This window comes from Corvus hawaiiensis, chromosome Z, assembly GCF_020740725.1.
Source record: "Corvus hawaiiensis isolate bCorHaw1 chromosome Z, bCorHaw1.pri.cur, whole genome shotgun sequence".
NCBI lineage: Eukaryota > Metazoa > Chordata > Aves > Passeriformes > Corvidae > Corvus > Corvus hawaiiensis.
This window is the reverse complement of record NC_063255.1, coordinates 16,422,183-16,448,003: the sequence shown is the minus strand read 5'-3', so window position 1 is coordinate 16,448,003 and position 25,821 is coordinate 16,422,183. Positions and strand designations below refer to the sequence as shown.

Sequence of the window (25,821 nt, the reverse complement as noted above, 5' to 3'; positions counted from 1 at the left end):
TGCTCTGTCAGCTCCTTTGGATACAGGAAGGCCCCTTTTGCTGAGCTCTGGCAGAACCCAGGATGCCCAAGGGACAGGGCAGTCAGGAGCTCATCCAGGTCCTCCTAGCCATCTGTTTCATACTGATGTCACAGGGGGTTGCCTTCCCACACAGCTGGGACAACTGCTTTTGATGGGTAAAACTTGCAGACTAATCAATTTTTTGAGAGAACTCTTAATAGCCACATCATTCCAAACCCCATGCTTCCCCTGAAAACAGACACAGTGCTGTCTGCTCCATGTTCTGTAGATTCCTTGGCTATTGCTGGGCTTGCGTGATAGAGCTTACAAAAAGTGACTGAGCTAACATTGTCCTGGTGAGATTTCAGCCATTCTGAGTTTATTGGGTTTTGGCTGTTAGTTAAAGCTGGTGTGGTGGATGAGTGGAAATGGGGAAGATAAGGATGCTTGGGTTTTCATCAGACCTTGGTTCCTTCCTGTCTTCATGTCCTTGAGCAAGGAGGGAAGGTTGAAGATCTCTTCAAGTAATTTGCAGGGTTGGCCTGCAGCTTAATTAATTCATGTTCGTAAAACACTTGGGGATCTTTAAGAAGTGTTATTTACTACTCTGAGTTTTGCTGTCAGCTACATCAGCGCAGTCTCATTTATGAACACTTGGCAGAACAAATATGCCAGGGGGGAACTTCTCGAAAGCACTCAGGTAGTGTTTTCAGAAGTGACTTACACCAAGACACACAGTAAAATCTTTAAAAAATGCCTAAAACTCCTTGTGAGTTTTGGCATCCTGAACTCATAGTGGCTCATGGAAAAAGGTGAGTTTGTTGTTGAGAGGAAGCAGGGGACGGGGTCTCTGCCACCCATCAGGCACGTGTGTCAAGGGCACACAGAAGGCACGGAGGTCCTGTGTTCATGTGTCTGTGCCATGGTGATTTGAGTCCTGGATCTCTCCCTACCAGCACAGACTGAAGTCTCTGGGGCAGGAAAAAGAGATCCCCTTGCCCCAAGCTGTATTTATTTCCATGAGGTGAAACTGGTTTGGGCCCTTCTGTTTAGAAGTGCGGGACAGAAATGCCTGCAGTATTTTAAGATGCAGCAGTAGGAACAAGTGTCTCTCTGCTGTCATCCAAGCCACTTTTAGACTCCAAGTGCTCTTTAAATATTGCAGTGGATGTCAGGCAGGAATTGTTTAACTAATAAAGTATCATTTCTAATTTGTAACGACCTTGGTGGTTGAGTTCACCCGAGGGAAGCATTGCTGTAAGAAGAATCAGTTTGGGGCAGAGCAGTTTAATTAGTGAGCCTTCCAGGTTTCATTCGAGGGTTGGAAAAAATTAAAGCATTTTGTCATCACAGTCAGAAGAATGTAGCTGCTCATAGGCTTTGGTTTGTTTTTTAAAAACTGCTAAAGTAGCCTGGCTTAACCTCTGCCAATGCCAAAAGTAAGCAGGAGATAGTAAAAAAAAGTGTGCAGTGTTTTTTAGAAATTTTGGGAGAGCAGAGCAGAGTAGGAATAGAAGAGAAAGCAGATGAAAGAAAGGTTGCAATACAGAATTTGCTGAGGCTAAGGCAAATTTCTTGGCCAGTACCCAAGCTGAGTGCCAGGGAGGCAGACATCTTCTTGGCCTGATGCTTGTCTTGGATATTTATCTTGGATTATTTATGATGGTAATCTCTGTTCCTGCTACTGGTTTCTTCACATGCAAAGCATCTCTTTTTCTGTTTCTTGGTAACAACTGAATTTCTTCCCAGGCAGTAAATCCTGATTGATTGGGTCTAGCTGGGCATGAGTGGAGTAGGAAGGGGAACACAGCTGCTTGCCCACCCCAGGACACAGTGCCAGGACTGCTCATGTTCAGGAGCTGCTGGCGCACACCTCTGGGTCCAATGCTGTGTACCTGTGAGCAGCTTAAAATGTGGGGACAAGCGAGGGGCATGGGCTGGGTCTGAGCCTTCACGTCCATGTGCACATGCTGCTATGCACTCTCCATGCGTTATCACACCACCAGTGTAATCTCTGGACTTCGTGACACCCTGCATCTTTGCAGCTTTGATGATTTTGCCCTTGGCCAGATCCAGCCCAAGACTGTTCAGCCAAGGAAGGAGCATTGAGTTTTGCTTCCTGAAGCACTGTGGCTTTTTTGGCCAGAGCTGATGGTGGGGTCTGGGAGGGATTTGGGGACTGTGATAGACCACGGGAGGATATTGGGGTTTTAAGGAGATGAAAGAGGAAAAGGGATTTGGGGAAGGTTCGTGGAAGTGTCCAAAGTTTAAAGGAGACAATAGGAGAGTGGCTGACATCTTCTCTTCAATCTATCCCCCTCCCCAGCACTGTATCCCAGCACAGAGATCTTGTGGGGCTTGAGGTTTCTTCGTCCTTCACACTCCCCAGCAGCACCCCCTGCACACAAGTGCTCTCAGGAAGGGGCCCTGGTTTCATGCCTGTCCCCAGTTTCAGTGAGATGCAGCTCACGTCCAGAGCAGGTACTAGACTGGAACACTGTGAACAGAGACTGGGATGCTTGATCATGAACTGCTCTGTAGCCTTGTGTTGTTATCACCTAGGATGACAGGGAGAAATTTGAAGAAGTTAAGGATCAGGAGATTGTTTCTGTTCTCGGTGTTTTCTTTACCTGCAGGAAGTGTAAGGGATTGAAAGGAATGAGATAGATTTGTCTTTACAAACAAACTGTGGGTCTGCTGATAGGTAAAGATAGATACTGAGATGGGAAAGAAGCAAAGGGGGCAGCCATAAATACCATAGGAAAAGAAAAAGGGCAGTATACATTAGAAGGGGTCTGTATGAAGTGATTTGGGAAGTCTGTACCTCTCAAGTACCTCGGCCAATGGGGAAAGAGAGAGGGAAATGTGGCCAGGAAATTAGGATAAAAAGGAGGCTGTGAGACCCCAGGGGAATGCCCCATGGCCTCTCCCTTTATTTGAATAAAGTAACAGGACTCCTCTGTCTCCCTTTTGGACATAAACCTCTGGTGTTTGTGGATTAATTTTCCTGGCAGGATCAACCAACCAGCATGTAAATACAGAAATATAAACTTGAACTCCCTCCTTCTGTCCCAACATGTACAGTCCATCTGCACATGTGACTGTATTTAAGGAAGGAAGCTATGGATTAGATACGTTCTTCAAGGTCACGTCAGTCCTAGGCTGGTGAGCAGCTTAATACTGAGGGAAGTATATTTTGTCTCTAAATTTTCTGTCTCAACAGCTTCCATTCTGTCTGAGAGAAAAGCACTTCTGTCTCCTCTCCAAACAGGTCAAGTTTTGTTCTTTTAGCGGTGTAATTCCTAGTCCCTCTGCTTTCATGCAAATGCTTCTCTCTCAATGCCTTCTGTGCTGCTCCAGCAGTGGCCGATTTTCTCCGTGTCTCTTCAGAACTGGCTAATTGCTCAGTGACCCAGAAGCACAAAGCACAAGCAGTGCTGGAGGAATTTGGTGTGCTGCTGTGCCCTGCCTTCATGAGGATTGCCTCCTCCAGAGCCAGCTTGGCCTCTGAATAAGGAGGCACACACAAATGAGCTTGGGTCTCATAAAAACTGACCTGCAGCTTGATGGCCTACTCCAAAATTTGCAAAAGCTTTTTGATTTCTTTTCAGCCCCTTCCCTGTTATTTAGTCTAGTTGCAAGTAGCTGCTCTGTACTGTTAGGGGGAGAGCTGAGGTACATGGGGCACATCCAGGGACTTGTGAAACCCTGTCCCTGACTGTTCACAGCTTTCTGTGCCACTTCTGTAGGCCATGTAAGGATATATGCGCTGGTGTTTACTCTTTGGTACAAGAAGGAAACCCAGTGCTGGAGGCCTTCAAGAAGAGTAGGTTGGAGACACGTGTACAGACACATGTCTGCCTTGGAGCAGGAGGGGCTGGAGGTGGTTGCTCTGACAGTCTCTGGGTTCGGAGTGTGTAAGTCCCAGCAAGAGGCCTGCCAGTGGTGTGGAGCTTGTTGGGGTGTGAGCAGCACTGCTTATAGCCTGCGGCTGTTTTGCTACACAGACCTGTGACTCATAATTATAAATCAACAACCACCAAAGGGAATACTGGCAAAAGCAACTCCCATGCCCCTTCTGCCTTTTCGTTCCTCTCCATGATTTCCTGCCCTCCCACTGTGCTAGGAAAGCCATTAGCAGGAAGACCTTTGTGGCCCCATAGGATCTCTTCCTCCTCCACTGTTCCACATCAGGTTCCTCCCAGTCTAGCATAGCCTGAAATAAAATGAAGGTACTGTTTAAGCCTGGAAAGCTGTTACTTGGGAATGAGTTGGTCCATGTGCCAGCAGGTTACAGTTCCTGGGCAAAACGGAAGCCTTTCGGTATTTACCTGGTCACCCTGGGCATAGCCACTGTGCACAAATCCAGGTATCCAAGGGTGTTGCACCACAATTACAAAGGAGTCTGGATCTTGAACAGAGTGTGGCAGCCTTAACTACTCCCCCTGTTTGGGGAGCTAACCCAAACAAGCAGGGGTAGATTGACAGGACTTGAATACTCTTTGATTTTGGTGAAATAACTTTTGGGTTGCATCAAAGTATGTGAAGGGAGAAGACAGCTCCATGTAGCAGAAGCATTGTTGAACCCCAAGGTCAAGAGCTGGAGTTTTTCTTCCTTTTACTGTTCCTTGCCACATCTTCAACGATTTTTTGTTATGTAATGTCCCTTTCTGTGGCTGCTGTGTTTGGCAGTTGTTGGAGAGACAACATCAGCGTATTTACACGTTATTTTAAGCTGGAGTCAATTCCCAGAGGTCAGGGTGAAATGTGTTTAGCACGTTAAATGGAAACACTGGTAGCTGAAGCAAGAAAAGGTCCCATTTTACAAAAAATCCATAGTACTTATGAATAATTTCTGGAGTGCAAGTCTCATTCTGTGAGGTGCTGTGTGCCGTCAAGGGGATACTGAGTAAGCCAAGAGGGCTGGCTTTGACTTTCTAGTTTTGTCTTTGAAGGTCTATGTAATAAAAAGGTTGCCAGTGTTTGAAAGTGATGTGAGACTGCTCTGTTTTGCAATACTAGCGGTTTGGAGAAAAATGCTAGGAGGATTTGGTTTTGTGATCAATAATAGTCAAGATTTCCTAGGCATAAATCTGGTGTGTCCTTGGATTTGCTGTCCTCAGTAAATTTGGCCGAGCAAAATTGGATTCTAGTTGTGCCTTATTTACGCCTTCCCTTGTATTTCTCCACATTGGTACTGTTATGTTGCTACAAATACTGTTTTATCTGCAGGCTTTGCATCCTCTTCCTTTGTGCACAGATTGTGTCTGTTCTTTGGTGTCTGCGATGCTAGAGCTCCCCAAGTCCCAGCAGTCTGGACTTTGCTCCTCTGCAGCCTGCAGCCCATCGCTGTCCTGGGAAGTGCCTAGTGCATGAGAAGGAGCCTTGCCTGATGTTTTCAAAGGACTTTCATTTTGGTTAGATCTGTGATTGCCTGAATATGCCTGTTCAGCTTGCACAATTCCTCTTTGAGCCAGAGCCTCAGCTTTCTTCGGTGCCTTGGCAGAAAGCACAGCACAGTCTTACGGCAAGTGAGGCACTGCTCAGCCTCACAGGATCTGCTTGGCTCACCTATCCTTCCTGTTTATTTATCTGTCCTCTGTGTGTTTGTTTCTATGCAGATGACTTAAATCCCATCCAGGAAATTGGGGAATCCTGAGAAATCACCAGTTCTTTGCCTGAGTAACAGCCCCAGTACAAAGGCAGAGGGACCCCTAGGGGAACAAGCTGTTTTCTAAGCATGCCTTTGGCAAAGACAGCAATGGAGGCTTTCTGGGAGGCTCTCATTCTTCCAGCAATGGCTGGGTGTGAGTGCAGGATGACCAGCCTGCAGCCTGCCCTGCAGAGACAATTCAGTGCTCAGCCCCTCTGCCAGACCTGATTAGAGTGGCCTGACGAAGGAGGTAATGTGTGTGTTTATCCTCCAGATCATCTGAGGATGAGCTGATTTTACGCCACACAGCCCCAAGCAGCTCTCAGGAGTGCAGCTATTCCTGAGCACTGGCTCTGCACAGGGGAATGAAGGAGGAAAGCTTGTTAGCTCAGCCCCTGAGCCACAGGGTGTGTTTGAAGGACAAGGTGATGGCTTGTCATGAGGATAAGGGACAAAGCAGTGCGTGGTGCCTGGGAGACCTAGCCATGGTCCTGGCCTCTGCGTGTCCTTGGATGAGATGCAGCTCCCCTTCATGTTGAGTAGGATGAGGACTCCCATCTCCCTTGGAACCACAGTGGCCAAGTGACAGTTGTCCATAGACACCCTGGATCTACTCTCCTACAACCTCTTCTCTGGGCTTCCCTCCTGCTGAGTGCTTTTGGGATACATCCAATACAGTCATACCTTAGGAGAGGAGCTGCAGCTGGGGCGCAGTGATGGACAGCCTTGTCCCACCAGGGCCCAGATCCTGGAAGGCTCTCCTGCATCCTGCCTGACATTTGGATATCACAGACTATCAAGCCCAAGATTTCAAGCTGAGCCAGGTCACTGAAAAACTGAAGAAAACTAGGAAGTGGAGCAGGGGCAGAGGGAGGAGGTGGCAGTGGTATGAGTGAATGGGTGAGAGCAGCAGGCATCCCATGGGTGACCTGGCCAGAAAAGCACACAAAACTCTGGAATGTAGGTCAGCAGCTCCTTGTTGGGTCTGTACCTCCACAGCTGTAGGTTTGGCCTCTCTATTTGTAATGGCATCCACTGCTCATGCAGTTAAGTTGGAGAAATGTAGCTAATTCTCCCAAGCTCATGGTCATGCAGTGTTCTGAGCACCTGAGAATTCACTCAGCAGGGATGGAGAACAGGACACTGGTCTTCATTTGCAAGACCCATTCCCATCATGCTTTGCCTCACCTCACAGAACCTAGTAATGCCCCACAGCTGGGAGAAGATGGGTTCTTACTCTTCTTCAAGCTCTGCAAGGAATAATGGATACGAACTGAGAGGGGAAATTTCGATTAGATATTAGGAAGAAATTTTTTACTGTGAGGTTGATTAGACCCCAGGACAGGTTGCCCAGGGAGACCGTGGATGCCACAACCCTGGCAATGTTCAAAGCCAGGTTGGATAAGGCCTTGAGCAACCTGGTCTAGTGGGATGTGTCCCTGCCCATGGCGTGCTGAGGGTTGGGACTGGACGATCTTTAAGGTCCATTCCAACCCCTTAAGGTTCTATGATTCTATGATACCTTGTCCCTGGGCATCGACTGAGCACTCTGGGGCAGTGTCCCTGATTGCAGAGCCTGGTGGTATTTGCTGCAGTGACAAATGCAGGAAATTTGTCATGACATGGAACAGGAAGAAATGCAGCTATGAGGGCCAAAGGAACAGCTTGATTTTTGGCACATTCCTGTAACTCCTCCTGAGCCTCTGCCAGAATCTGACACAATCTTCCCCAACAGCGAGCCTGTGCTGGAAAGGGCTGAGGCTGCCTGTGGAGACACAGAGGGCAGCTCCTTGCCTGGGAAATTGTGTCTGTGCCATTGTAAAACACATCCCAAATGCATTGCTGTAAAAAGCCCTTCACTTGCAGATTTCACCTGTAGGTTTTGTGAATCTGGGTGACTCTGGGTGCATCCCTCTGAAGATCTTCATGCCCCTGCACGCTCTGATCGAAACCATCGAGCCTCTCCCCAGCTCATGTTTGTGCCACCTACCAGCCTCCTCCACAAGAAAACAAAGGGAGACACCTGCAGCTGCAAGCAGGGCAAATAAATGTCCCTTGCACAAATTAATTTGATGGGCTCAATGCAGAATTGCTTAAATGAGAGAAGGGAAGGGATCGCCAGTGAATAAAATGGCTCACTGCTCACCGTGATGGAACTGATGCAAGGGGATTATTTTTATTCCGTGGAGAAAAGGAAGAGCCCTGTGAAGCAGAGGAGAAGAGGGTCCGACTTACAGTCCCGCTGGCTGTGCGAGATGCAGTGACGGCTGCAATCAAAGCAGCTCCGAGGTTCTCCTGGAGGGAAACTGTTACGCCCCAGTTCACTGACTGATTTTCTGAGATGGGATGCCAGGCACCAACTGTGTGAGGCCGTCTTAGGACAAACATCCCCTGGTCTCCTCTGCTTCTATATCTCACCAGGGAGCTGCTGGTGATCCCACTGCTCTCAATCTAGGGTGTACCTGGGCTCCTCACCCCTCACGGGGCCTGGTCAGTGCAGAGACCTGTTCTGCCAGGGCAATGTTGTGTTTTCGCACCTCCCACCTGTTGGGCTGAAATCTTCTTGTTATCCCCCAGACCAGCTTCCATGAACTGTGCCCTTGCTGCACCATGTCCTGTGGGTGCTGCCCATAAAGAGATCCTTTCACATGCCTGCCCATGACACTCCCATTCCTCAGCAGTGGCAGAGCTGACTGTTTCACTGCTGCACAGGAGTGCCAGGTCCCCTCCAGGTGATTATCTCTCTAACTCCAGCCCTGATGGCAAGACACTCCCTCCCCACAATCCCGTGTTTGTGCTGGGGACTGTCCCTGCTCACTCTCAATATCTTGCATTATCTCGCATTTGTCCTTGTTAATTCACATGCAGGTTTTCCAGATCACATCTCTGGTCCAGCAAAGTAATTTCAAATTCCAGTCCTGTCTTCCTGGACACCCGCAGTCTGCCTGTCTGTCCCAATGTCCAAACACTAGCAGAAAATCTGACCAGATCCCCTCCAGACCACGGAGCTGTGAGAGTTACACACAACTCAGTGCTGACAGCCCTGGGTACAACTAGTCAGCTGGATCTTACCAGTTTCTACTCACTTTATGTAGAACTGTTGTGTCACTTCAGGATCAGAATATCAAGGGAGACAATGGCAAAGTCTTCTCAAAGTCATGGTTAATGACTTCTGTGCCTTTCCCATCCACAAGGTGTATTGTACTGTTGCAAAAAGAAATCAGATTGGTGCAGCATGACTTCTTTGGTGCAAATTCGCGTTAGTTATGATGCATTTCAGGTGCTTACAGGTTGTTGACTTGTTCCATTCATCTTCTGAAAAGTGAGATTAAACTGAATGTCTTCTGGGTAGTTGCTGCATTTACCTTTTTCAGCTTCCTGATCCCTGTCATCCCCTGAAATTTCCCCAGGAAATGTATCAGATTAAGGCTGTTAAGTTGATCAGGTTTGGTAACTGCTGCCCTTCCCAGGGGGCTCGGAGTGTTGTGGTCAGGATGGTCTCAAATACAGTAATCAAGTCAAAGTCTGTGGGCACAGATAGCACCTTTTATTAAGCAAATACTTATGCTCCGGAAGAAAAGAGAAGTGTATATGCCCTATAGCTGGTATTTTATTCTCCAGCTATGTATTATTTGGGTTAATAAAAGTCACTGCCTTTCCCTGTAAACCTGTGCTGTCTGGATACACACTAACCCTGCTCATCTAGACCAGAAATCTCCTCACTTGGTTGCTGGTGTTGGCTCTGACATCCTGAGGATTTGGGATTGCAGGAAAGAGGAAAGGATCCTTCCCAGAAGCACAGGAGGAAGCATGAATATCAGCACTGTTCGGTTACTGCTTTCTTGTTTTTTTGCCTTGTCTGACATTTTGATGATTACGTAGACTTGCTGTCAGAAGTCAGACTCCAAAACAGACACCAAAATGACCAGAAACTACTTTGCAAGTGCAGTTGTGAGACTGGAGGATGCTCATCCCTCTCCAGGATTAGGCCTCCTGCTTTGATCTGCACTGAGGGAACCTGCTAAGCGAGAGAAATGAGCTCCAAGGCTCTCATTTTTATCTGGCCTGGCCAACCGATGGACATCCAGTGGGAGTTCAGGAAATTGATAATTTTGTGCATTTCATGTCAATGAAAAAAAAAAAATCATGCCAGGCTTTGCCTCTCGGTTTGAGTTTGTAATAGAGCTGAGCAAAAGGCTGATGGATTTGGTTTCAATTAGAACTGCTTGTTCAAGAAGAAAAGCTGTGCTTTAAAAGCTGTGCAGTAAAAGCCCTGCAGCCCAAATGGCTCCTGCAAACTGGGGACTGAAAAAGTTAGGCTGCACAAGTGAAAGGGAAACCTACCCTGAGAAACCTCTTCTCATCTGCTGCCACGAGGCCAAAAGCAGGGCTGTGGAGGTCCTGTCTTGCTCAGTTCAACCTCATGAGGTTTTCCAGCCTAAAGCACCAGCAAAAGAGAGGAATGTGGGTCCTGCTTCTGTAACAGGGAGAGCCTGGGGTAGCTTGAGCCTGAAGTGCAGTGACCAAGTATGGAAATCCTGACTGGCTGTAGGGTATGAAGACTTGCAGAAGGATCTGTGATCCCGTCTGCAGTGACAGGAAGAACTCCAAGTTGATTGCACCTTGCTGTGTGGGGAAATTTCATTCTTCAGAGTGCTTTTACCCTGCTCATAGCCAGGGATGTGCTGCCAGCCATGATTTTTCAGACACTGGTGTGGTAGGCAAAGTCTCTGCAATCAGTCAGACCTGCATTTCGAGTCAAGGTTAGTCTGAGCTCTGACTTAGAGAAGCAGTAAGAAAGTGGGGCACCACCATTGCCTGCCTGCAAAGGAAGAAAGAGAGATGGCTTGGCAGAGAGAGCTCCAGCCCTCAGTTCCCGTATCTCCGAAATACTCAGTTGTGGTGCCAGGCTGAACAGAGGTTACCCCAAGACTTGGCAATTGGTACCTCCCCTCCTCTCTATCCCTGTCCCTTACCTGGCTTGAAGTCACGGGCAGGGGTTCACTGGAGAGGTACAGCCTTTGTGGCTGTACTTCACAGCCTGTGCTTTTGGGTTTCTGCAGGCTTTAGTGACCCCCCTGAGTGCTCCTTGTCCCTGCCTCTCCCTGTCAGTGAGTAACCCCAGGTTTTTGAAAGGCGTGTCTGGATTGGCATGAGAGGTGCTGCAGAAATGTCACACATTATGTGGTGTGGTTGAAGGACCTAGAGGAGACTTAAACATTGCGATTGACCTGTTTCCCCTGCTTCAGACAGAATTGCTTGTCTATCAACATGAGATCTCTTCATCACCATCACAGCCCCTTATACACTTGGTACTCCATGGGCTTTCAGCCATGACTTGGTAATTGCTGTTTGGCTCAGACCTGTGGTAAACCTTTGTCAAGATACTACTTATGTCCGAAAGAATGGTTGAACATGGACTTTCTCTGGAAAATAAACACCCTGCTTAAAAAAGGCAGCACTACAAAACACCTGCATGGATTCACTTAAAGAGAGCTGAGACCAGCAGAACTTTAAATGTAACTAGGAAGGGGTCTCTGCACACATCCAGGGTTGACTCTGCAGTGGAGGTGATTGATTGATTGACTGATTGACAAAAAAATGGAAAGTAAGTCTTGAAAGACCAAGATGGTTGACCTGAGACCTAGGAAACATGATTTCAAGAAGGTTTTGAGGACCTTGAAAGTAAATTAAGCTTTATAACTTATAATTTAAAATTTGTAATCTAAGATTATATATGTAATACAATTATATTCTATGCATAGATCATAGACCATAGATCATGTAATATATAGTATATAATATATAATACAATTCTATATAATAATTAAATACATTTTAACAAAATATAACTTGATCTCATCCTAAAGGCACCTGCATGGGGAGGGATTTGCAATGGAGGAAAGCTCCTTAAAATTAGCAGACAGAGATATAATGGGATTTGGCAGCCGACCAAATTAAACAAGGACTTGAGCATACGTATTTAGCATGGCACTAGCTTGTCTTTATCCCTCAAACACCTTCAGGTCAAAACACTTTGCCTTTTAGTGAAAGCTCTGTTTTAGCTCCAGGAGGAGTCATTGTTGTGTTCAGGACTGACTGAAACTGTGTGAATCATTATGGTTATTTCTGGGTTTAAAAATATATTAAATCTACTTCCACTTTTTGATCTTATTGAAATGATAGGGGAATTGTCAGGCAGCATTACAGAGAGAGATTCACAGCTTTTACAAAGAGGTAATAACAGCTCAGAACAGGCCACATACCTGCATGTGAAGAGATTTACAGGCTCCTGAACTCCTCAGTCATGTTGATTATGGTTTGGTTTTCAGCCTGTGTGTTAAACGATCAAACTGCAAGCACTCAGCAACAAAACCAGTGGGAATTTATTGACACTAAGCCCATGTTATCCCTTTCCTGCCATTGATACAAGCATAGTGGGAAAACATATACTTGTCCTACATGTCTGAGATTACGTATGTTCCCCTCTTATGTCAGCTTTTCCACTTGTGGGTAGGCACGGGGAAACAATCCCCACTTTCTCATCCCCGTGGTGCCAGTTCTCACAGGCTCCTAGTCCAGCTTCCTCCTTGGTCCTATCACTATCTGCCTCAGGCTTCTGTTCTCCATGGGTTTTCTCCAGTGCTCCTGGTTGTCATTTTTCACTGAGGGACCTTCTTCCTCTCTTTACCCCTTTGACACCAACATTCAAATTGGTCTGTGTAGCTTCCACAGCATCTAGATACCCTGGGAGGAGGGTGCTGGAGAACTGGTCCTCTCTGTGCCTGTGTTCTTCTCCAGGGGCTGGGAATTGCCCAGTTGATGGCTGTATTGCTCTGCACTGCTCCTGGCATTATGAGCAATATAAGGTTTAAGAGGACATTTGCTTAGAAATGCTGTCTGCAATAAGAGCATAGCAGCAGAGTAGGGTAGAGCTGCAAGACTCATCCACCAGTGTACACTTGGTGATGAAGAACATTCTGGGATTGTAGAGCCACAGGCACGTTCAGGCTGGAGGTGATGTTGGGATATCTCTAGTTCAGCCTCCAGCTCAGAGCGAGTACAGCCCTGAGATCAGACAAGGTTGCTCAGGGCTTGGGCTTCTCTTGAAAAACTCCAAGGCTGGAGATCTCACAGCCACTCTGGAGTCTTGTTCCAATGACTAACTATCACAGTGGAGAAAAACTTTCTTATGTCATGTTGAATCCTTCCCTGTTTCAGTTTATGGCTGTTATGACTCATTCTCCTGCTGTGCACTCCTACAGAGAGTCCCTTTCTGGCTTCTTAATATCCTCCACTTGGGTGCAGGTAGGTGCCTGTTAGGTCACCCAGAACTATGTCTTCTATAGGCTGAACAAGTCCAGCACTCTTAGTATCTGTTCAGTGCAAATCCTCCAGACATCAACAGTCTTGCTAGTCTCTGCTGGCCTCAGTCTGGTTTATCAACACCTCAGTTTCACCCCTTAAACTACTGTACTAGTTTGAAAACAAACCAGTGGGAGGCACCAAGTCAGAATAACAATTTAATGGAAATTAAAGAAAAAGGGAAAAAAAAGGTAAAAGAAAACACTGTCAAACTGACAGAGTCAAGGTACAACCTAACACCCTGTTAGGCAGGGTGGTGGTAGCAGTCTGGTAGAATGGTGGCTGCAGTCCTCTGAAGCAGTGATCCTGTAGTAAAACAGTCTGCTCTTCCTCAGGAAGTCCAATGGTGGCTGTGTAGCTCCTGTCCTCTGGAAATCCAGTGGGAAGCCGGTGTCTCTGGTGTTCAGCCTCAGCTTATATCCACGATGGGATGCTTGGTTCCTCCCTCTGGGTGGAGCATCTCACAATGGGGTAACGAGTCATGAGGCAAAGTGTTGATTAGGCTCATTAACAGAAGATAGTCCGGAGGGAGTTATCTCTGAGTCAGGCGGCAGGACAATGATGGGCCATTAACAGCAAGATAGTCTGGGGGGAGGAGGCAAGGAAACACTGCCCCACCTGATTTCAACAGCTGATGGGGATGGTAATAGAATACACTGCAACCCAGGACAACTACCTTCTGCCTCTCTTTCTGCAGGTGAAACCATTAGCTGAAAATGAAGACCTTTTGTAGCCTGTTTTTCATCGCCAGGGCAGAGAACAGACACACTGATCCAGCAGACCTGTCATCTACTTTTCTTATTTCTTTCCTTCCTAGAAAGCTCTTTCCCTTTTTTTCAGTGACGAAGAACATGGCACACAGGACCAGGGACAGGAGGTGAGAAGGGTTCATCCTCTTTGCTTTCTCTCACCTCTCAAAATTTCTTTCATTAACACTCACCTAGTGTTTCTTAATTAGCGCCTTCTGGCTTGGAACTGCCTGCCTGTGTTGCAGCCTTCTGCAGAAAATCTGCTGAAGCTCTTATCTATTGTATGACAGGAAGTAGCAAACACTTGGGCTGCTTACTAGACTGACAGGTGCTCTTACACCATAGATTATACAGGGGCTGAGTGGTGTTCTCACCCTCAGCCTCTGTAGCCATCCTTGGCTTTATCTGTCCCTCCTGAGGGAACCTTCTGTGATTCTGTTCATGTCTTCTGGTGCCAGGCCAAATGGCAAGTGCACATCTGAGCTAAACCAGGAGAGTGCAGAAGTTATGCCAGAAGCAGGAAGAGTAACCAGCTGAAAAATCACCCCAAAAGAGCAGTTACCAGTGAAACAACTGGGATGAAATCTCAGAGCAGTCTGCAGATTTATTTGGGAGGGCGGGTTGGTGTCCTCACTGGCATTTCAAATTTGTTACTCATTCCTCAGCTGATCTAGCAGAGTCCACTTATAAAGTCTTGAGAGGACCTGGTGGCATGGAGGTCACAAGCACTTTGAAAGGCTTTGTACCAGATCTCCACATGGGGAAATGGACTGAAATCAAGGAAGTGATCAAGAAAGTACCAACAATGTCCGCCAGGGCTGGTCTCCACTGTGCTTGATTCTGCTCAGGTGCAGAACCCAAATTAAGTTTCTGTGGTCCAAGGACTCAGAATTATGCTAATGAGCCCAACTTAGTCAGTGATCCCATGCCTCCAACAGGATGTGATTTCATCAGGGAGTGAGGTGAGAATTTGTTTCATGTTATGTACATCACAACAGCATGAAGCCCCAGATTGTCATATAGAAAACAATGCCTTTCTTTATGGTTAAATCATGGATTGCTGAAATAAATCAGCTCTGTTATGGGTTCTCTGCTGCTCTTGCTGGATTGCTGACTCATTTACAGGTGGTTGCTGGGGAAGTTAGATTACAAACAACCATTCATGATGATCCAGACTTTTTAAGGATTTTACAAGCTAGGGAGAGGCTGATACTCTTTCTCCAGTTACCTTCTTCTCACCTTCAGGACAGTTGCATCTCTCACCTAAGGATGTTATGCATCTTTATGGCAAATAGGGTGTTAATGAAAGTATAATTACTGTAATTTGGATTTAATTTTCTGAGCACAAGTGCCTCGTTTCTGTCTTCCTTTTGTTTCCTGCTTGGTTGCCAGCTGTGAAAACATCTCTTTCCAGGATTGTTCTTGATGCCAGGCATGCAGCACTGTAATGGGCTCATCCCCTGCTGGGCTGTGTCTCACCCAGCTCTCAAATGATGGTGACTATTCCCTCACAGAGAGGGGAAGAGCTGGATCAGCAAAGGGCCTGGAGAAACCACCATGCCTCGGCATTTGTGATGTCTGCATCTCTCAGCACTTTACATGCAGGATCCACAGGGTTAACTGTTTCATGGGAAAGCAGTGAGATATAGGGGGTTGAGGCAACATTATTTCTACAAAGCAATTGCTTCCACCACTCCTCTAGGCAAGTTTAAGCATCTCCTTTGTGATGGTGGAGAAGAGTAACTCTGGCTGTCATGTTCAGGACTCTCAAAACATCACCAGGTTCTTGTTCAGTCCTTACTAGTTTCCCCCAGACCTGCAGCCTGAAGACACATCTGAGTTTCAGGGATTTCCTCACACCAGGGCAATACCAGAAGTCATTGCCTGGGCTCAGGTCAGAATGGAAACAGAAGAGCCAGAAGTGACAGAAATGGAAACAGAAGGGAAGAAGTGACCCCTCCTGAGATGATAATCTGACTATGCCATTGGAATCTGCAGACAGAAGTGGTATCCAAATGTGACAAGATTTCTGCCATCTGCATCGAGGAGATACCTCCTCCAAGGGCCCCCAGGGGGAATGGTGGCTGTTTGCCTGGCAGCATTACCTCAACCATTGCCTCTGTCCCAGCTCCAGCAACACAAAGAGTGAGGCAAGGATCAGGCCATGTTTGCTGGTGTTTTGAGGCTTTCAATGACACTGTTTGTGTGTCGTTGAAAGCCTCACTGTGAAAGTGACTGGCTTTGTGTCATTGTTCCAGCTGTTAACCCAGCACTGCCAAGCGCACCACTAAACCATGTCCCTGAGTGCCATGTCTACACATCTTTTAAATACCTCCAGCGTTGATGACACCACAGCTTCCCTGGGCAGCTTCTTCCAGTGCTTGACACCCCTTTAGTTGAAGAATTTTCTGTAGTGGACACATCCACTTAGGGTTAAGGATATGCATCAATGTCAGTTAACCTCTGTCAACAGATCCCCTCTAGTCCTTACATCTGCAATTATTTGTCAGGCAATTTATTTTGCCATCTTGGCCACTGTTTTGCTGAAACTGCCAGCTGCTGGTTAACCTTGTTCCATCTTTGGTACCCATGGGACTTGCTCAGCAGTGGAGAGATTACTTTGGGAGGTGCTTGCCTTAAGGACCTTGATGACTTCCTCATAATTTGCTTTCCAGCGTGCCTCTATTTTGCACTACTTTGTTGCAAAGAGTACCCATTAGTTTCAGCAGCCAGCTGAGCAGATGGGTTTAACTGGTCTATGGCTCTGAAGTAATTACATTTTGGTACAACAGAGACACAGCAGCAAACGTATAAAATTAATTCAGGTGCAGCATCCCAGTCAGTGTCTCGAAGCAAAGAGCACTTCAGGGAGGCCACCCCTGGCCGCACTGAGACTGTGCTGTTGGCAAAGTGGACAATCAGTAGGAATATCTCTCTCTGGTTTCCTCCGGTGATGTTAGATTGGCTTTTCCCATGGCCAGTTCCTTCTTCAAAAATGTATTAGTATCAGAGAGATTGATTACTGCTCCCATCTCTCTCTCCTGCTTCTGTTCTAATTAAAACAGCAATATATGCATGAAGCAATTAGATTTTAATAATGCTTTTCTAAACAGGATGTCAAGGAGCTTAGTACAAAGACTTGGGCTGGAGCCAGATCAGCATCTTAAGACTGGATTGTTGTTAAAATTGGCTGCCTCCTGCTTGAACAGCTTACATGAACACAGGATCTAGATTTGCTTCTTATTCAGAGTGTACCTCATCTTTGCCTCCAGACAGGACCCAGAACACCCCCTGTTCCTAGGTGGCAGGGTCAGAGTGAGGCATGGGTAGGGACACGTGGTAATGCATATGATAATCTGGGTCTGCTGGTGGGATAGGAGCATCCCGTACTCCAGCCCTGTTGCCGTCCCCATCACTGCATGCCAGGGAGCCCATATTCAGATCCATCCTGGGTTCCTTCCTGCAGAGCAGCTGTTGATCAGGTCAGGGCACATCAGCACACTGCTGGCAGTGCCTCCCAGAAGGAAATGAATTGTTCTGTGGGTGCCTGTGCCCCAGAAGAGCACTCCCTGAGCTGCTTCCCTGTGTATTGCTGGAATTCTCCTGCACTGTTTTATCCTGTCTGCTTCTGGCTGATATGCAGTGCTTGAGCCCTGTGTTTGCAGTCAGACCAGTATGAATCCTATTCTCTGTGCTGCTCTTGCTCAGACCCTTATGGACCGTCCAATGCAGCTGGGTCACTGAACATGGACGGGGAGTGTGAAACACAACCTCCGCATCACTGCAGGATGCGTGGGCTCACAGTGGAGATGCCTCAACAGGCAGCAACAAACATCCCACGTGGACCAGCACCGTGCCAAACCCATTCCAGGAGAGAACTGACTCCAGCCATCTGCAGGAGCTCCAGGGCAAAGCAGTGCTGTGGTGGGATACAGCTGGGCCCTGTCTGTCTGTGGGGCAGGAAGGGATTTCTCAGCTGCTGTAATTGTGTGAAATCCCAGGGAAGAGCAACAGCTCTAGCTGCAGTATTTCCTGTGCTTGTCCTGCGTCCAGCTTCTCGCTGACCTCTTTTAAGCCCTGATTTGCATGCTGCAGCATAACTCAGTCGTGGCTGATGCGATTTAGTGTGACGTCCCACACCGTCCAGGCTAACAGTGTATCTGGTTCCCAGGCCTGGGAGTGTTTGTGTGGCATTTATCATTTGCCTGGCTGTTTCCTGTGCAGCAGGTGGAGAGAAGCTGTGCAACTCATTTAATCTGAGGCAAATGGGGAGACTCAGTCTGAAGTAAACAGGATGCACTTCGGTGAGGATGGAGGCAAATAGAAGGAGAGGGAAAGGAGGTTGGAATAACTGACTGAGAGGTGAACAGAAAAAGATCTTTCTTGAGCAGAGATGTACTGAACAGCACAGGCAGGAAAGGAGTGAGCAGGAAACATGAGCTGATCCTGTTGCACTGCTTTGCAGTGCAAAGGCCTCTGCTCCAGTTTTGAGTACCATCATTGAAGGACATGAGGAGCAGGAAAGCTGCAAGGACAGCGCAGCCAGCTGAGAGGCTGCAAGCAGGGAGATGAGAGAGATGAACACTCCCAAAGAGATCCTGGGTTGGCAGGGTAAGGAAGGCAGTGCCCTGAGGCAATACAGCAGGAAAAGACTTAGGGAGAAGGTTTCAGTGGATGTAAGAGGGACATGCTGACAGATGTCACCAGGAGATGGGTTGGCAGCACCATTCCTGGGGCTTTCAAAAGAAGTGGCTGTGCAGGTGTTGGGAGCAGAGTGGGACAATCCACTGCTTAGGACCTCTTGTGCTGGGTACCCCAAGGGCTGGACAAGCATCTGTCAGAAGCAATATAAGAGCAGCTGCTCCCACTAAGGACAAGGGTGCACTAGTGGACTAATTCCTCCTAGGTCTACCCCAGGTGACTCTGTGATTTAAATGAAAAATACACAGGAGAATACATTGTTGAGATGACACAATTGTTCACATGGTTAAAATATCTAGTGCAATTTCTGCAGCATCCCTAAGTTCAGTCATGGAGAGCAGGAAAGAGAAAGAGAGCGATGTGCCTTGACATTAAATTGCAGACTGAGTTCTTTCATAAGCATAAGAGTATCAGTCATAATACATCTTTCATGCCATTGGCATTTAATGTTACTACATATGAGGCTTCTGTGAGCGAGGACATTTATTTTTATTTCTAATAATAGCAAAATCCGGTTTCCAGTGTACTTCTATTTATCCAAAATGAAGTATATTCACATGCTCCCATATAAGCAGCGACCAAGGATATATTTCCTATGCAAATACTTTATGAACTGTATTGAAAAAAATTGAAGAAGGCACTGTTAAAAACAAAACAAAACAAAACAAAACCAGCAACTGGACTTTCTTAAGGCAGTTAAAGGGTGATGAAGGTGGACATGTGTAGGTTAACAATGGTGGCCAGAGAAAAAGGTATTGAAAAAACTGCAACTTTTTAAAATATACTGTTCACACAACTGCAAATGTTCTCTCATGAGATGCTGTGCTCTGTGACGTAACAGCAGTACCCAAGAGTTGCAGGAGCTGCATGTTCACATCCGTATTTGATTGCTTTTATTAAACTCTAATCCGTAACAGCCTACTGAGCTGGCATGGCAAAATGCTAAAGTAAAGCTGAAGTAATTTAAAAAAAAAAAGAAAGAGGTGCTGAGTGATAAGGAAACATTGCTGGGTGGCTGAGGGTGCTGCCTGCCAGGAATCAAGGGCTGCAGCTTAAGAATGCTGGGGTCACTGCACTCTGCAGGGCATATCCTTGATTTTATCCCTCTGGACAGGTTTGATGTATGTGTCTATGGGTTCTGTGTGCACCCAAGCCTTTCACTTCTGGTTTGCCAGCCCAAGTGAAGAGGTGCTGCAGATGTGGCCCCTCATGGTAGGTGCAAGAGTTAGGGAAGCCTGTGCAGCTTTTGGATTGTCTAGGTTACACTGAGGTTTGGTGTCCGGGTGTCACTGGAATTGCAGCAGTATTTGAAGTCGAGCTAGAGCACAAGGTATTGCCTGTCTAGTGGGTTTTATGGACAATCTCAATTAAAATCCCCTTCTTGTTTCCTTCCTCCCCTCTGCTTGGGTTTGAGAGATCCCACAGCTAAAACACTGGGAGCTGATGTCCCTGCCAGCCTTTGCATCCCATGCTATTGTAACACATGGCATGTAGACAGGCTTTAAGTACTGGGGCTTCCCAACAAGTTAAAAGCTAATTAAAGTAATTGATCCCATCCCGATGAACTAAATGGCACTGCAGAAAATCTGAACCCAGTAGGGCTGGATCCAGGGTTTTGAGTGGGTGTTGCACTGCCTGTCCCCATAGTGAGGTGAAGGAAAGGGCATCCCATCCCTCTGTCCTTATCCCAATGGTGGTTTGCACCACCAGGATTCCCTGGACTTGACAAGAGAGCTTTTAGGGGTTTTATTCCACTCTGACTTCTTCAGGAGGTCTCAGTGTGCCAGGACAGAGTAATTGCCAAGCACAGTGAGCACACAGTGGTTTTTCTCAGTGCTTAGTACAAGTCAGTTAAGTGATTTGACTGGAAATCTTTTCCATGTACCTTGTGAAGAGTTTGTTTCCTCACCAGGCTGTTCTATTTGAATAGAGCCTATAGATGTTGGCTCATCTCAGTGACTAAGGGTGCTGACACCCAAAAGAAAGCTGTTTTTCATCTCACACACCCAGAGCTCACAGTTAGAGTGTAGCCAAATCATCCCCAGGGCTGACAAAACAGTGTGACCTCTTGGGACCCTGTTGCTGATGCTTCCTAATCAGAGCATCTTTGCAGGGCAGAGTTAAGGGTATTGGCTCATTTCAGACCCATAATGTCTTAGGATGATGTTGGGATGACTTTAAAATTTATCCTTCTCTTTAAAGCTATTTATTTGGAGATTCATGAACTGAGGGTCATGACCACATCCCTGTTTTGAACTTGTGTCAGACAATCGGAAGGCAGAAGACCAATAGTTTTAAATGGTTTTGGTGGGTTTCTGCAGCTGGTACAGGGATAAATTCAGAAGGAGGTAACAAATCATTGTAATGCCACAGAGGAGCTGTGGGGACAGCCATGAGACAAATCTGCACTCAGCTTGGCCTTGTTCACTGAAGTTTTCATGCTAAATGTGGTCTTTTTATGGCTATATTTAGGTGCCTAAATTAGTGGTCTGTAAGAGACATTGCTCGAGGCTCTGGAGTTAGCAAGAACAGGGAACGTTCTTCAGGGATCGGCTCCTGCTGTGTGCACAACTTCTGCTTGGCCAGAGGACACTGCAGTGGGGGTGAGCAAGGATGTGGAGTCCAGCCAGCCCCTGGCAGAGCAGACACAGAGCTGTGACGATGGCTGTGCTCCCTGGTGGCTATGATTTGACCAGGCTATTAGCTCTCTGCTGCTGCAGAGCCCATCCATTCCATCAGGCATTCCCTCGCCTCTCCCACGGATGTTTGTGAACCACCAGCCCGAGGTGTACTGTGGGCAGCTACCCACCATTTAGGGACAGGTGACCTCTGCCCACATGCCCTGCCCAATTCCTTCTGGTTTATTTCCAGTGACAATCCCATCTGCTTCCAGGTCTGATCCAATTTTGTTTGCGCTTCCTGCCTGTTGGGTATCCTGACCTTCACTCCCACGCCTTTCCTGGCAGATGTGCTGCTGAGCCTCAGGCTGGTCCCAGCACTGTGACTTACCCAATTTAAATGGTGACTTCCAACAAGCAAAGGCAGGTCAGCTGAGGCGCTGAGACCTGTGTGCCCTGCTGTGCTTTGGCATGGACCAGTGCCTATGCCAGGCAGATGTGAGCTTGTGCAAGGTGGGGGTGCCTGCCCTGAACTGCACAGATTGTGCCTGAAGCTGGAGGTAAGAGCATCCTTTGAGGCCAATGATCCTGTGTGGCTGCTGTCACCTGAATGACCCAGCCATCCCCTGGGTTTTTCTGCTGGTTTCATTCCCTGCAAAAACATTTACTGCATCATTTATTTCCAAACAGTAGCAGAATAAGCCTAAATCCTTATCTCTGGTCTGTCAGCTAATCCTTCCATGGGCCAGGAGCGATGCTGTCAGATCAGGCTGTGAGTGTTCCTCAAGGCTCTCTGTGATTGAAAACCATGTTGCTGCTGTATATAAATGGACTTCTTGAGAGCCCAGAAGTGGTCCTGGCACAGACATCATCCCCAGCTCAGCATAACTCTACCTTCATATGACAGCACTGGGTTGCAATAGGATCACGATGGGGTAGACCTGGGAGGCTTCAGGACTGCAGCTCCTGTCATATTCCTGTTGATCCTCTTAATGTTTGCTTAGTGGCCCAGGGAGATGATGAGGAAATTTTTTCTGTGTTCATGAAGAAGTTTGGGTTTCCTTGGTCTTCCTGATGGAAATGCTTCAGGGAAGCTTCATCTTTGTTTTCATTCATTGAGTTCACCAGACCAGTCACTAGTGTGTTTTGGTAATGGAGGGGCCCTTACCCTGGAGCTATCACCTTAACCTACCCCTGAGCAGAGTAGAAGGAACAATAAATGATCTTCTCCCAAAGAAATACACGTCTGAACACCTGGCAGGCTGTGTGCCCCTTCCCACTGAGGATAATGAGAACAAGCAGTTTTGGCTGTCTTCTTGAAGCTTCTCACCCCCTTCAAAACAACTCTGTAAAAGCTTAAACCCTTTTTGCATGGGAAGCCAGTTTTTAGGTCACTGGGCTGCTTTATAAAATGTCTAGATCCTGTTCCAGCGTGACTGTGTCCAGAAGTCCCATCCTGTAAGGAACAACATCAGTGTCATGATAACAGCAGGACAGAGATAGGCCTGTGCCCCTTGGCCAAAGCTCAGCAGGGTAAAGGGTCAGCTCTGCTCCCAAGGAAGTTGTAGGGACTTTCCTGCCTATGTTCAAGTCTGTGAGGTTGACTTCCTTGCTGCTTTTAAACATAAATATGTTTGGCCTTGTTTAGTCGAAACTTTAGAGCAGATGTTTTATGATTATTCCACCAATGGGAAAAAGACATGGATGCTGAAAAGTGCCAGCATCATGGCTTTTATGGGAGAGTTTTATTAACTCAGTGGTATACTGTTCAACTAGGGAATGAAGGCATCAGCCAAGACTCCAGTTTAAATGAGTCCCATAACCTGAATGCAGAATTCAGCATGTGCCAGCATGGGAAGGAGTGTGGCTGAGGCTCCCAAGGGAGTGGATCTGGGATCTTCAAGCAGCCAGTCCTTGTCCTCATCTTTGTCCTAGTCCTCACTCCACCCTTCCCTCTGAGGCTTCACCTCAGTCATCTCCCACCTCCTGTTTCACTTGCAGTGCCAGTACTCACCCTGGGGCTGAGAGGACCATCAAGGGTCCTCCACACTGCCTGTAAGGCCAGGAGCCCCTTGCCTCAGTTTCTCTGCTTGACGAGTCAGGGAAATCCCAGACATGAGGTAAAGGGAGCCTAAGGGCCATGAGGAACCTGGCAACAAATGCAGCAGCATGGACACAAATAGGAGGTCTCTTCCGTGTCTCCCCCTCTGAGGTCATGTTCTGTCAGCAGGGCAGAGTCCATCCCCACACAGCACCTTTTCTGGCCCTGCCGTGAGCCTTCCTGCCATGTCCCTCATCACCATTTCGATAGGAACTCTCCTGTTGGAAGCAGTTAACAATAAAGTCAATGCAAACGCTGCTCTGAGCAGCTTCAATGCCCATTCCATGAACTCCTCAGGGACAGACCTCCCATGTAATCTCAGCTCTGCCTCTAACAGTTTCATGGGGAGAATGTTCTGCCCTGACTCACTGTCAGCTCCTAATGAGCCCCATGGATGTGGTATAAGCAGGGATGTAGGTGGAGAACAGGCTCAGCTGTGCACATGGTGGCAGAGCCCCACGAGTGCCCTCTCCACACCTGGCTGTGGCATCTGTTGGGAGGCAGAGCCCTTCAGCAGCCACGTGTGGAGGTGACGCTTCCCCGCCTCGTGCATGCTCACTCTGGGACATCCCGATAGCTCTGCTCCAAGAAGGACTGCTCCTCAGAGGCCTGATGCAGCCAGAGCCCCCAGATTTGTAGGAAGCTGCCACGTGCATCCAAGCAGATCCCACAGTGCTGTGCTGGTGCCATCAGTGGCCTAGCCAGCTCACAAGTACCCTGGGAGAAGCAGATGGCGGAATAAAGGGAAACTTTCCATTCCAGTGCCCCCAAAAGGACATTGTAATTTCCATTCCCTGTGTCATCTTGCTTGCTTGGTTATGTGGCGTTAAATTAGGGCTCTGGTTCGGTTATGGCTCATTACAGGCTTGCGTGTGGCTTTGTTGCAGCATGCTCAGAAGCACCACAGGAGCTCAGCCAGTGTGAAAGTCAAAGTTTTAGGGACAGTTTGGTGACCAGGAGCTGAGCCTTGCCTGAGGCTGGTGAATTCAGCAAGGCTTAGACACAGTTCCCGTGAGCCTGGAGGATGTCAGTTAGGGACCCTACCTGATGGTGGGGAGATCAAAGGGCTTGGGATAGAGATGGATTGATGGAGGTGGCTTCAGCATCTTCTCTTCCCGTTTGAGCAAAGCAGTTGCCTCTTTTGCCTGTCCCAAGCACCTCTGTGCGGTGCTGTGTGTGACACAGGGTGCCAAAGGGAGGGGTTTGAACGCTGTCAGACAACAAGGCAGCTCTTCTGCAGAAATAGCTAAGTCCTGAAATACCTCAAGCAGCTGTGTTTATCCCAAGACTCTCACTCACAGAGATGCTCTGCTGTGATGTGGGCCGTTACTACAAACATCACTCACAGTGCCCAGACCAGAGCCACGAAGGGCACTGCTCACCTGTTGGCATTAATGCAAACTAGCCCTGTCCCACCATGCAGTCAATGGACTCAGTAAATAAAACAACCCGGGCTCATCCCAGTGCTCAGAAGAGCAGTGGGGCTGTCTTCTTGGGAACAGAGGGGTTTCCAAGTATCCCTGTCCCCATCCTCCCCTCAGGACTGCTTTCATCTCAGCAGTGTCCTCTGGCAGCTTAGGAAACCTCTGTTCCATCGAGGTTGTGCTGGGCTGGGATGAGGAAGGACACGGGGATTCCCCATGGACTTCTTTGCGCATTGTCATCACTCAGCAATGCCCATGTTTGTTGGAGAAAAGCAGTGAGATCCATGTGGGCTCTCAGCTTTCTCCATGCCGTGTGCTGGCATTTCTTCAGCGCTGAAGGGAAGGTGTGTGTTTGTAATTGCTGCACCCATGGCCATTAGCGGGGCTGATTCAGCGGGAGGAGAATTGATCTGTTCTAAGTGGGGAAAGAGCAAAGCTGGCAACCTCCTTCCTCTGATGCTGAGTGCTGCTCCCCTGGCCTTCTGAGAGCCCAGAGAGCAGAGGCTGTGCTTTGGGAATGCCAAGAAGAGCCAGTACAGCAGCTTTCTGCAGGCTGCCACCAAGCCTGGTCAGGGATGTTCCTTTCACTTTGCTGTGCTGCAGTGTTGGAGGCCCACCGCCACATCTCCTGAGCCCACCTGCCAGACTGTGCCAGTCCTCCTGCTCACCTGTGCTTGGCAGCTGCTTTCTGGGGTGCCCAAAGCCATGCTGTGCACAGAGGAGCTCCCCAGCCCCAAAGCGGGGGTATCCCACCAAATCCAGAGGCAAGGTGAGATCCAGCAGGCTGGCAAAGGGGAAGGCTGTGACTGAAAGGCAGCACTTTGTGATCGAAGTGGTGACTGTGGGGATGCTGTTTTCAAGAAATCCCATGGTGTGGATGCTCAGCTGCAGTAGGGCTTGGTGGGCTCAGTGTAGCTTGGAAAATTCCTCTGCTGCAGCTGTGTCTGACATGATGTGAACCTGGAGAGCCTAAGCCCAGTTAATCACTTTCCCAAAGTGCCAGAACTCTGTTGAGAGCAATGCTGCAGCCCACAGCACAGCAGAAGCCTGTTCTGCCCAAAGCACTGAGTGGCATTTGTGCCTTCAGCAGGGACATCGTCCTGTGCCAGGCCTGGAAAGCTCCTGCTGCTCCCAAACAAGAGAGGGCTGAACTGGCCAGGTTCTTTCCCTTGTGCTACGTGACTTCTCTCAAGATGCTGGAGGTTTGCTT

The 25,821-nt window shown here is 47.9% G+C and overlaps 1 protein-coding gene across 2 annotated transcripts in view; it reads left to right on the top strand.

Moving 5' to 3' along the window:
* Positions 1–25,821, top strand: part of DNAI1 (dynein axonemal intermediate chain 1) — a 138,863-nt gene that overhangs the window by 112,005 nt on the left and 1,037 nt on the right. The window lies entirely within an intron of this gene.